Genomic DNA, 12747 nt, shown 5'->3' with positions numbered 1-12747 from the left:
CCCGCATCTGCCACACTCCCTAGGAAATGCGTTCCCAGGGGCCTTGAAAAATTGCCCTGCCTGCGAAAACCCTGGCCTGAGCCTGACCTCCACCCAAACACTGGCAATGAACATCGCCTCGCAGAGCAACCAGGGAAAAAAAAAAACAAACACCAGCCAAGGGAGAAAACAAAAAATCCCCCAGCTGGGTTTTTTTATTTCTAATTTTATTTGCATAGAAAAACTACTGTCAACATTATCTACAGCCTGCAATAAAATACTTCACACATACAAGGTTAGGCACATTCACAAACTAAACGCTCCTTCAACCGCTGCTCGCTCAAAACACAACCGTTACACTGCCTGCCACTATGGCTCTCACACAGCTTCTAGAGCTGTCCCTGGAACAGCCTCGCCATGCGCCTCTAAACAACGTGATGGATCGGGACCGTTCCCAAGTTTCAGCTTCCTTTTCAGCAAGCCGAGGAAGATGCTTTGCTACATGCCCCGATCCCGCTCCTTCATCGCTTGGATTTGTACCCTCTAGCAACACTCACCTGAGGCTTTGCTCCAGGGATCCAAATAGCCCTGGGGCACCTGCTCAACATAATTAAACGGACTCTAGAACACACTTGACAACACCTACCAGCTATCAAAAAAAAAAGTGCCCAGATGACCTCCACCCAAACAGGCCACTCTAAACCCGGTAAAGCAAGTGACCTGGATGCTGACCAAACCGCAGATACCCCTGAAAAGCACCTCCCTCATGCCTCTGCTCAACCCCATAACCCATTATTAAATGAGCACAACCTACTGACAGGTTATCAGTCCAAGATGACGATACAACCTTTGCTTCCCCAGTCCAGGCATAGCAACACATTAACCACAGACTCTTATCACAATTCCACATACCCCCTGACTCCACACCACCCGGGCAGGGCAGCTCCAGGCCACACACACACACACACACACACACACTCTCTCTGTCTCTCCAGAATGCTACAAACAACATGCCTCAAAGGTGAGAGAGGACTCTGAGCAAGAAGAGCGACACCAAGATCAATGATGCCATCCAGCAAGAAGACTGTGATGGTGATGCGACGAGGCTCTATGGTAGCCCCGGACAGACAGTGGAACATCACAGCCCCCAACAAGAAGTGACTCTCAAAACTGAGAGGATGTACACACAGCAAGCCCAGCTTCAAGACCTAAGCGCATAAGAACACAGGCAAGAAAGCCTAGTCCGCAAGAATGGATGGCAAGAGAGCAGAGCTGCTGACACAGCCGAGAATGATGCCGCAAAAAAGGACTGCCCGGAAATCGCCGAGACGCCAGACCAATCGACGCCGCATGCTTGTAATGCCAGAGAAGCAGCGCCCGATCGGCACTATGCCCATAGGTACAGGCATTGCAGATGCTAGGGATGACACCCGAATCACAACACCTGAGACGCATGGCACACTCCTTGGGTGCAAGGACAACATCGAGACCTCATAAAGTCCTTAGACACTGAAGACAGACCACACAAACTGCCCAACAACAGACACAGCCTGGAACGGCCCTGCCCGCCACACCCTGGCATCCTGCTGAAGACTAACCTGCTCCCTTTACCTGCCCAGAGGGGACCATTCCCAGACAGCCCCCTCCCCTGCACTACATTTATAAACCCCTTCCTGCAATGACCAACCTCATACCATCCCTCCCCTGACACCTCTCCAGCATGGGAGCCTCAACTTAGCTTGCACATGGCTGCAAGTCAAAATCCATCCTGGACAACGAAAACCACACTCATCCCACTGGATTCAGCCCGCAGACAGATTCCGCTCCACCATCTGCAAAACAAAACCAATGCCGTCAGTCAGCACCACATCAGTCAACAGTGACCTTTTGCACAGCATCCACCACCTCAGACACACCAAGGCATGCCGCTCACCTGCTCCATACCTATTCCAGAGTCGGACACCACAGCTGTCATCAGTTCCTACACCTAGGATAGAGAGACACAAAATTACCCATATGCTTGCAAGAAGTCACCAGCCCTGTGCTCCCTACTACTCAGCTCACCTCAAAGGCTCCTCTGGTTGCAAAGGTGGCCCCCCCACGGAACCTGCACAACCAAAGAGAAACACTGCAACTCAATGGCCATACAGTACTTGGCTATGAGACACCAACCCAAACCACAACCACCTCACCTTGCGGGACCACTCATCAGCAGTCGGCGTTATCCCTCCAAATAGCACCTGCAAAAAGCACATGCTCAGACACTGCCCAAAACTGCAGCCTGGCGCACCGATCCCCATCTCACCCTCCTTTACCTTGACTGCTTGCCTCCCTCAACTCCGTCAATTTGGGTTCCTGCTTTGAGGCTTTTGCGCCACCTGAAAGACCCAAACAACAGGGGCTGCTTAGAACTGAACCAGCCACACACAACACCTGAAAAGTAACTGCTCCTTCAGGCCACTGACCCCTGCTCACCTTGCCTGAGTCAGCTTGGGCACCCATATCCCACATTGCTCCTCGCTTGCAATCTTCACAATAAAAAAGAAAAAAAGTTAAACACACCGTAACATAGTCAAAGAGCCACGAATCACATCTTCCCTCTAATCCCTCAGCTACACCATCCAAGAGGACTGTACAACCTTTGCCTCCCCAGTCTAGGCATAGCAACACATTAACCACAGACTCTCATCACTATTCCACATACCTCCTGCCTCTACACCCCCCCAGGCAGCGTGGCTCCAGGCCAAACACTCACACAGAGGCTCCACAGAACACTACAATCAACACACCTCAAAGACGAGAGAAAACTCTCAGCAAGAAGAATGATACCTGGATCAATTATGCTATCCGGCAAGACCACCTGTGGGACCATGATGGTGATGTGACGAGGCTCTATGGTAGCCCCGGACAGACAGTGGAACATCACAGCCCCCAACAAGAAGTGACTCTCAAAGCTGAGAAGTTGTAGGCACAACAAGCCCGGCTTCAAGACCTAAGAACGTAAGGATGCGGGCAAGAAAGCCCAGTCCGCAAGAATGGATGGCAAGAGAGCAGAGCTGCTGACGCAGCCGAGAATGACGCCGCAAAAAAGGACCGCCCGGAAACCGCCAAGACACCAGATCGATCCACACCGCATGCTTGTAAGGCCAGAAAGGAAGTGCCTGATTGGCCCTGTACCAATGGGTACAAGCATTTGAGACGCTAGGGATGATGCCCGACTCACAAAACCTGAGGCGCATACCACCTTCCTTGGCACAAAGATGACATGGACAGCTGAGGAATGCCTAAGACACAGAGGACAGACCACACAAACTACCCAACAACAGACACAGCCTGGAATGGCCCTGCCTGCCACACCCTGGCATCCTGCTGAAGACTAACCTGCTCCCATTACTTGCTTAGAGGGGACCATTCCCAGACGGTCCTCTCCCCTGCGCTACATTTACAAACCCCCTCCTGCAATGGCCAACCTCATACCATGCCTCCCCTGACCCCCCTCCAGCATCGGAGCCTCAACTTAGCTTGCACATGGCTGTGAGTCCAAATCCATCCTCGACACAAAGAGCTGCACTCAGCCTGCTGAAATCAGCCTGTGGCCACAAGGTTCCTCTTCACCATCTGCAAAACAAAAGTAACCGATGCCATCGGTCAGCATCACATCAGTCAACCACCTTTCACATAACATACACCTCAGACGTGCCACGGTGTGCTACTCACCTGCTCATTGCCAATTCCAGAGTCAGACGCCATGGCTGTCATCGCTTCCGGCACCTAGGATACCAAGAGACACAAAATTACCTGTGCGCTTGCAAGAAGTGACCAGCTTGATGCTCCCTACTACCCAGTTCACCTCAAATGCTCCTCCGGTTCTACAGGCAGCCCCTACAGAACCTGCAAAACCAAAGAGAAACACTGCAACTCAGTGGGCATACAATACATGGCTATGAGACACCAACCCAGGCCACTATCGCCTCACCTTCTGGGACTGCTCATCAGCATGCGATATTAACCATCCAAATAGCACCTGTAAAAACCCAAGCAAAAAGGCACATGCTGAGATACTGCCCAAACCTGCAGCCTGCCTGCACCAATCCCCATCTCACCCTGTTTTACCTCGACAGCTTGCCTCCCCTGCCTCCATCAATTTGGGTTGCTGCTTCGAGGATGACGCGCTACCTGTAAGACCCAAACAACAGACGTTGCTTAGCAGTGGACGAGCTGTACACAATGCCTGAAAAATAACCGCTCCTTCAGGCCACTGATCCCCGCTCACCTTGCCCAAGTCGCTCCGGCGCCCATATCCCACATTGCTCCTCACTTGCAATCTTCACATTAAAAAAAGAAAAAACACACATGTCGGAAACACCATAATGTAGTCAAAGAGCCACCAATAACAACTTCCCTTTAATTCCTCAACTACTCAGTCCAAGATGACTGTACAACCTTTGCCTCAACAGTCTAGGCATAGCAACACATTAACCACAGACTCTCATCACTATTCCACCTACCCCCTGACTCTACACCCCCCATGCAGGGTGGCTCCAGGCCAAAACACACACACACACACAGGGGCTCCACAGAGTGCAACAAACAACATGCCTCAAAGACAGAGAACTCAGCAAGAAGAACAACACCCGGACAGAAGACACCATCCAGCAAGAAGACCTGCGGGACCGTGATGGTCATGTAACCGGGCTCTACAGCAACCCCACAAGAAGAGAGGAACGTCACGGCCCCGGACAAGTAGTTACTCTCAAAACTGAGAGGACGTCGGCGCAACGAGCCCGGCTTCAAGACCTAACAACGTAAAGGATGCAGGGAAGAAACCCCCGTCCACTAAAATGGACGGCAAGAGAACAGAGCTGCTCATGCAGCCAGAAACGTTGCCGCAAAAGAGGACCGCCCGGAAACCTCCGAGACGCCAGACCGATCCGCGCCGTACGCTTTCAACGCCAGAAAAGCAGTGCCCGATTGGCACTATGCCGATGAGTACAGCTGTTTGAGACGCCAGGAATGGCACCCGAGGCATATGCCGCCCCAGGCACATCCTGCCCACCTTAGGCGCAAAGACGACATCGACACACAACAAAAGTGTAAGACACAGAAGACACCACACAAACTACACAACAACAGACACAGCCTGGAACCGCCCTGCACGGCGCACGCTGCCATCGAGCTGAAGACTAATCTGCTCCCTCTAGCTGACCAGACGGCACTGTTCCCAGACAGACCTCTCCCCTGTGCTACCTTTAAAAACCCCATCCTGCAATGGCCAACCTTGTACCCTCCCTCCCCCGACCCCTCTCCAGCACCCGTGCTTCAACTTAGCTTGCAGACGGCCGTGAGGCTGAATCCATCCTTGACAAGGAAAACCACACTCAGCCCACTGGATTCATCCTGCCGTCGCCAGGTTCCTCTTCACCCTCTGCAAAACAAAACCAAAGCCATCACAGTCACCATCACATCAGTCAACACAGACCTTTTGCAAAACAGCTGCCACTTCAGATGCGCCGTGGTGGGCCGCTTACCCGCTCCCTGCCCATTCCGCAGTCCAACGCCGCAGCTGTCATCGCTTCCAGCACCTAGGATAGAGAGACAAAATTACCTTTGCGCTTGCAAGAAAACACCAGCCCCATGCTTCACCTCCCTACTACCCAGCTCACCTCAAACGTTCCTCCACTTCCAAAGGCAGCCCCCACAGAACCTGCAAACCTTAAGAGAAACACTGCAACTCTGTCGCTATACAATCCTCGGCTATTAGATGCCAACCTGGCCCACCATCGCCTCACCTTCTGGGACCGCTCATCGACATGCGGCGGCATCCCTCCAAGCCTACATACGGCACCTGCAGAAACCCAAGCAAAAAGGCACATGCTGAGATACTGCCCGAAACCACAGCCTGCCCGCACCGATCCCCATCTCACCCTCCTTTACCTTGACAGCTTGCCTGCCCCACCTTCGTCAGTTTGGCTTGCCTCTTGCAGGCTTACGCACCACCTGTAAGACCCAAACAACAGGGGTTGCTTATAACAGGACCAGCCACACACCACCTGGAAAATAACCCCTACTTCAGCCTACCAATCCCCACTCACCTTGCCCAAGTCAGCTCCAGGGCCCATATCCCACATCACTCCTCGCTTGGAACCCTCACATTAAATAAATAAAAAAAAAAAAGAAAAAGTTAGAAACACCATAATGTAGTCAGATAGCCACCAGTCACATGTTCCCTCTAGTACCTCAGCTATGCAGTCCAAGAGGACTGTGCAACCTTTGCCTCAACAGTCTAGGCACAGCAACACATTAGCCACAGACACTTATTGCTATTCCACCAACCCCCTGACTCTACGCCCCCGGGCAGGGCGGCTCCGGGCCAAACACACACACACCCCAACACTCCACAGAACACTACAAACAACAGGCCTCAAAGACGAGAGAGAACTCTCGGCAACAAGAACGACACCCAGACCGAAGACGCCATCGAGCAAGACCACCTGCAGGACCGTGATGGCAATGTGAGGAGCCTCTAGGGCAGCCGCCAAAAGAGAGAGGAACGTCACAGCCCGTAACACGAAGTTACTCTCAAAACTGAGAGGACGTCGGCGCAACGAGCCCGGCTTCAAGACCTAAGAACGTAAGGATGCAGGGAAGAAACCCCCGTCCACTAAAATGGACGGCAAGAGAACAGAGCTGCTCATGCAGCCAGAAACGTTGCCGCAAAAGAGGACCGCCCGGAAACCTCCGAGACGCCAGACCGATCCGCGCCGTACGCTTTTAACGCCAGAAAAGCAGTGCCCGATTGGCACTATGCCGATGACTACAGGTGTTCGAGACGCCAGGAATGGCACCCGAGGCATATGCCGCCCCAGGCACATCCTGCCCACCTTAGGCGCAAAGACGACATCGACACACAACAAAAGTGTAAGACACAGAAGACACCACACAAACTACACAACAACAGACACAGCCTGGAACCGCCCTGCATGGCGCACGCTGCCATCGAGCTGAAGACTAATCTGCTCCCTCTAGCTGACCAGACGGCACTGTTCCCAGACAGCCCTCTCCCCTGTGCTACCTTTAAAAACCCCATCCTGCAATGGCCAACCTCGTACCCTCCCTCCCCCGACCCCCCTCCAGCACCACAGCCTCAACTTAGCTTGCAGATGGCCACGAGTCCAAATCTATCCTGGACAAGGAAAACCACGCTCGGCCCGCTAGATTCATCCTGCTGTCGCCAGGTTCCACTCCACCACCTGCAAAACAAAACCAATGCCAACAGTCAGCATCGCATCAGTCAACACAGAGCTTTCACATAACATCCGCCACCTCAGACACGCCAAGGCGTGCCACTCACCAGCTCCGTACCTATTCCGGAGTCAGACGCTGTGTCTGTGGTCGCTTCCAGCACCTAGGATACAAAGAGACGGAAAGTTACCTGTGCGCTTGCAAGAAATCACCAGCCCCACGCTCCCTACTACCCAGCTCACCTCAAACGCTCCTCCGCTTCCAAAGGCGGCCCCCACAGAACCTGCAAAACCAAAGAGAAACACTGCAACTCGGTGGCCTTACAATACTTGGCTATTAGACGCCAACCCAGCCCACCACCGCCTCACCTTCCAGGACCATTCGTCAGCAGGCAGCATTGACCCTCCAAACAGCACCTGCAAAAACCAGAGAAGCGTGGCACGTGCTGAAATACTACCCAAAACCTCAGACTGCCCACACCAAACAATCCCCTTCTGAGCCTGCTGTACCTTGAACAGCTTGCCTGCCCCACCTCCGTCAATTTGGGTTGCCCCTTGGAGGCTGACGCACCACCTGTAAGACCCAAACAACAGGGACCGCTTAGAACTGGACCAGTCGCACACAACACCTGACCAATAACCACTCCTTCAGCCCACCAATCCCCGCTCACCTTGTCCGAGTCAGCTCGGGGGCCCATAGTCCACGTTGCTCCTCGCTTGGAACCTTCACATTAAAAGAGAAAAGAAATGTCAGAAACACCATGATGTAGTCGAAGAGCCACCAATCACATCTTCCATCTCATCCCTCAGCTACTCCGTCCAAAATGACAATACCACCTTTGCCTCAACAGTCTAGGCATAGCAACACAGTAACCACGGGCTCTTATCGCTATTCCACCTACCCCCTGAGCCTACACGCCCCCAGGCAGGGCGGCTCCAGGCCAAACACACACACACACACACACACACACACAGATGCTCCACAGCACACTACAAACAGCATGCCTCAGAGACGAGAGAGAACTCTCGGCAAGAAGAACAACACCCGGACGGCAGATGCCGTCCGGCAAGAACACCTGCGGGACTGTGACAGCGATGCGACGAGGCTCTACGGCAGCCCCGGAGAGACAGCGGAACATCACAGCCCCTCACAAGACGTTACTCTCCAAACGGAGAGGACCTAGGCTCAAGAAGCCCGCCTTCAACACCTAAGGAAGATAAGGATGCAGGCAAGAAAGCCCAGTCCGCAAAAGTGGACGGCAAGAGAGCAGAGCTGCTCACGCATCCAAGAATGACGACGCAAAAGAGGACTGCCCGGAAACCTCCGAGACGCCAGACCGATCCGCGCCGCACGCTTGTGACGCCAGAAAGAAGCGCCCGATTGGCCCTACGTTGACGCATACAGGCGTTCAAGATGCTAGGGATGATGCCCGAATCGCAAAACCTGAGGCACGTGCTACCCTCCTTGGGTGCAAGGACAACATCGAGACCCAACAAAGTCCTAAGACACAGAAGACGGACAACACACACTACGCAACAACAGACGCAGCCTGGAACTGCCCTGCCCGGCACACCCTGGCATCAAGCTGAAGAGTAACCTGCTCCCTTTACCTGACCAGAGGGGACTGTTCCCAGACAGCCCTCTCCCCTGAGCTACATTCATTTAAAAGCCCTTTCCTGCAATGGCCAACCTCATACCCTCCCTCCCCCGACCCCCCTCCAGCACCACAGCCTCAACTTAGCTTGCAGATGGCCACGAGTCCAAATCTATCCTGGACAAGGAAAACCACGCTCGGCCCGCTAGATTCATCCTGCTGTCGCCAGGTTCCACTCCACCACCTGCAAAACAAAACCAATGCCAACAGTCAGCATCGCATCAGTCAACACAGAGCTTTCACATAACATCCGCCACCTCAGACACGCCAAGGCGTGCCACTCACCAGCTCCGTACCTATTCCGGAGTCAGACGCTGTGTCTGTGGTCGCTTCCAGCACCTAGGATACAAAGAGACGGAAAGTTACCTGTGCGCTTGCAAGAAATCACCAGCCCCACGCTCCCTACTACCCAGCTCACCTCAAACGCTCCTCCGCTTCCAAAGGCGGCCCCCACAGAACCTGCAAAACCAAAGAGAAACACTGCAACTCGGTGGCCTTACAATACTTGGCTATTAGACGCCAACCCAGCCCACCACCGCCTCACCTTCCAGGACCATTCGTCAGCAGGCAGCATTGACCCTCCAAACAGCACCTGCAAAAACCAGAGAAGCGTGGCACGTGCTGAAATACTACCCAAAACCTCAGACTGCCCACACCAAACAATCCCCTTCTGAGCCTGCTGTACCTTGAACAGCTTGCCTGCCCCACCTCCGTCAATTTGGGTTGCCCCTTGGAGGCTGACGCACCACCTGTAAGACCCAAACAACAGGGACCGCTTAGAACTGGACCAGTCGCACACAACACCTGACCAATAACCACTCCTTCAGCCCACCAATCCCCGCTCACCTTGTCCGAGTCAGCTCGGGGGCCCATAGTCCACGTTGCTCCTCGCTTGGAACCTTCACATTAAAAGAGAAAAGAAATGTCAGAAACACCATGATGTAGTCGAAGAGCCACCAATCACATCTTCCATCTCATCCCTCAGCTACTCCGTCCAAAATGACAATACCACCTTTGCCTCAACAGTCTAGGCATAGCAACACAGTAACCACGGGCTCTTATCGCTATTCCACCTACCCCCTGAGCCTACACGCCCCCAGGCAGGGCGGCTCCAGGCCAAACACACACACACACACACACACACACACACACACACACACACAGATGCTCCACAGCACACTACAAACAGCATGCCTCAGAGACGAGAGAGAACTCTCGGCAAGAAGAACAACACCCGGACGGCAGATGCCGTCCGGCAAGAACACCTGCGGGACTGTGACAGCGATGCGACGAGGCTCTACGGCAGCCCCGGAGAGACAGCGGAACATCACAGCCCCTCACAAGACGTTACTCTCCAAACGGAGAGGACCTAGGCTCAAGAAGCCCGCCTTCAACACCTAAGGAAGATAAGGATGCAGGCAAGAAAGCCCAGTCCGCAAAAGTGGACGGCAAGAGAGCAGAGCTGCTCACGCATCCAAGAATGACGACGCAAAAGAGGACTGCCCGGAAACCTCCGAGACGCCAGACCGATCCGCGCCGCACGCTTGTGACGCCAGAAAGAAGCGCCCGATTGGCCCTACGTTGACGCATACAGGCGTTCAAGATGCTAGGGATGATGCCCGAATCGCAAAACCTGAGGCACGTGCTACCCTCCTTGGGTGCAAGGACAACATCGAGACCCAACAAAGTCCTAAGACACAGAAGACGGACAACACACACTACGCAACAACAGACGCAGCCTGGAACTGCCCTGCCCGGCACACCCTGGCATCAAGCTGAAGAGTAACCTGCTCCCTTTACCTGACCAGAGGGGACTGTTCCCAGACAGCCCTCTCCCCTGAGCTACATTCATTTAAAAGCCCTTTCCTGCAATGGCCAACCTCGTACCCTCCCTCCCCCGACCCCCTCCAGCACCACAGCCTCAACTTAGCTTGCAGATGGCCACGAGTCCAAATCTATCCTGGACAAGGAAAACCACGCTCGGCCCGCTAGATTCATCCTGCTGTCGCCAGGTTCCACTCCACCACCTGCAAAACAAAACCAATGCCAACAGTCAGCATCGCATCAGTCAACACAGAGCTTTCACATAACATCCGCCACCTCAGACACGCCAAGGCGTGCCACTCACCAGCTCCGTACCTATTCCGGAGTCAGACGCTGTGTCTGTGGTCGCTTCCAGCACCTAGGATACAAAGAGACGGAAAGTTACCTGTGCGCTTGCAAGAAATCACCAGCCCCACGCTCCCTACTACCCAGCTCACCTCAAACGCTCCTCCGCTTCCAAAGGCGGCCCCCACAGAACCTGCAAAACCAAAGAGAAACACTGCAACTCGGTGGCCTTACAATACTTGGCTATTAGACGCCAACCCAGCCCACCACCGCCTCACCTTCCAGGACCATTCGTCAGCAGGCAGCATTGACCCTCCAAACAGCACCTGCAAAAACCAGAGAAGCGTGGCACGTGCTGAAATACTACCCAAAACCTCAGACTGCCCACACCAAACAATCCCCTTCTGAGCCTGCTGTACCTTGAACAGCTTGCCTGCCCCACCTCCGTCAATTTGGGTTGCCCCTTGGAGGCTGACGCACCACCTGTAAGACCCAAACAACAGGGACCGCTTAGAACTGGACCAGTCGCACACAACACCTGACCAATAACCACTCCTTCAGCCCACCAATCCCCGCTCACCTTGTCCGAGTCAGCTCGGGGGCCCATAGTCCACGTTGCTCCTCGCTTGGAACCTTCACAAGAAAAAGATAGAAACACCATAATGCAGTAGAATAGCTACCAGTTACATCTGCCTTCTAACACCACACACCAACCCACCTTCTTACAGCGCTGACCTTGCCTCTTTTGTCACACTGGACAGCTCATCCTTCTGCATCTGCAAATCAAATAATACCAAACAAGTCACCTGGATGCTGAGCAACACCTTAACAATTCTAGAGGTCTTGTTCTTATTTAGCAATACCACCTACAGGCTACTATGGAAAGAAACATAACTCAAATATTAAGGCCTACGCATACAAGCCTTAACATCTTTGAGATTCATTCCACTCAAGCAGAATGAGCAAGCTTATACTCTAGCTGCCTCCCAGAGACTGCTACAGACATCCCCTCAGCACCTGCCTAACACTACAATAATTGCTGTCCTCACCCACTGCCAACAGCTACTCAGTCCGAGATGACTGTATGACCTTTGCCTCAACACTCTAGGCATACCAACGCAGTAACCTTAGACTGTTATGGCTATTCCACCTACCCCATGACTCTACACCCCCCGGGCAGGGCAGCTCCAGGCCACACACACACAGAACTACCCTCTACGCAACACTACAAACAATGTGCCTCAAAGATGAGGGAGAACTCTCAGCAATAACAACACACAGACAGAAGATGCCATAGAGGAAGAAGACTTGCAGGACCGTGCCAGCAATGTGACGAAGCTCTACGGCAGCCCTAGAAAGAGAGTGGAATGTTACAGCCCCTAACAAGAAGTTACTCTCAAAATGGAGAGGACATAGGCGCAACAAGCACAGCTTCAAGACCCAAGAACCTAAGGACACAGGCAACAAAGCCAAGTCCGCAAAAATGGATGGCAAGAGAGCAGAGCTGCTCACGCAGCCAAGAACGATGCTGCAAAAGAGGACCGCCTGGAAACCTCCGAGACACCAGATCGATCCACACCATACACTTGTAATGCCAGAAAAGAAGCGCCCTATCAGCACTATGCTGACAAGCGCAAGCATTTGAGGTGGTAGGGATGACGCCCGAGGCACATGCTGCCCTCTTTGGGCGCAAAGATGACACCGAGACTCAAGGAAGGGCTACGACACAGAAGACACCACACAAACTGCATAACAACAGACAC

At 53.4% G+C, this 12747-nt stretch overlaps 2 long non-coding RNA genes across 9 annotated transcripts; both read right to left on the bottom strand.

Moving 5' to 3' along the window:
• Nucleotides 1–958: 958 nt before the first annotated feature.
• On the bottom strand, nucleotides 959–11609 carry LOC148056587 (uncharacterized). Of its 8 annotated transcripts, XR_015703087.1 has the most exons (24): nucleotides 9722–10727; nucleotides 9561–9624; nucleotides 9420–9467; nucleotides 9294–9334; nucleotides 9172–9214; nucleotides 8959–9059; nucleotides 7892–7944; nucleotides 7731–7794; nucleotides 7590–7637; nucleotides 7464–7504; nucleotides 7342–7384; nucleotides 7129–7229; nucleotides 4253–4304; nucleotides 4093–4155; nucleotides 3956–4003; nucleotides 3830–3870; nucleotides 3697–3750; nucleotides 3457–3597; nucleotides 2455–2507; nucleotides 2295–2357; nucleotides 2172–2219; nucleotides 2044–2086; nucleotides 1913–1966; nucleotides 959–1811 (listed from the first exon to the last, which is right to left on the bottom strand). It is a non-coding gene; the product is annotated as an uncharacterized LOC148056587 (long non-coding RNA). The 8 variants fall into 8 exon arrangements; XR_015703088.1 differs by lacking the exons at nucleotides 8959–9059; nucleotides 9172–9214; nucleotides 9294–9334; ... (1 more) ...; nucleotides 9561–9624; nucleotides 9722–10727 and having other exon boundaries at nucleotides 7892–8883; XR_015703093.1 differs by lacking the exons at nucleotides 959–1811; nucleotides 1913–1966; nucleotides 2044–2086; ... (7 more) ...; nucleotides 4093–4155; nucleotides 4253–4304 and adding exons at nucleotides 10802–10902; nucleotides 11004–11057; nucleotides 11137–11177; ... (1 more) ...; nucleotides 11404–11467; nucleotides 11565–11609 and having other exon boundaries at nucleotides 7133–7229; nucleotides 9722–9774.
• Nucleotides 5283–7022, bottom strand: LOC148056588 (uncharacterized). The gene is made up of 5 exons (XR_015703077.1): nucleotides 6072–7022; nucleotides 5914–5976; nucleotides 5643–5824; nucleotides 5508–5561; nucleotides 5283–5404 (listed from the first exon to the last, which is right to left on the bottom strand). It is a non-coding gene; the product is annotated as an uncharacterized LOC148056588 (long non-coding RNA).
• Nucleotides 11610–12747: the final 1138 nt, after the last annotated feature.

The sequence above is a fragment of the Nipponia nippon genome, unplaced genomic scaffold (genome assembly GCF_047370975.1).
Source record: "Nipponia nippon isolate SJK-2023a ecotype South Korea unplaced genomic scaffold, ASM4737097v1 scaffold_13, whole genome shotgun sequence".
In the NCBI taxonomy this organism is placed as follows: domain Eukaryota; kingdom Metazoa; phylum Chordata; class Aves; order Pelecaniformes; family Threskiornithidae; genus Nipponia; species Nipponia nippon.
Note: the sequence above shows the minus strand (reverse complement) of the source record. Positions and strands in the feature narration are given on the sequence as shown.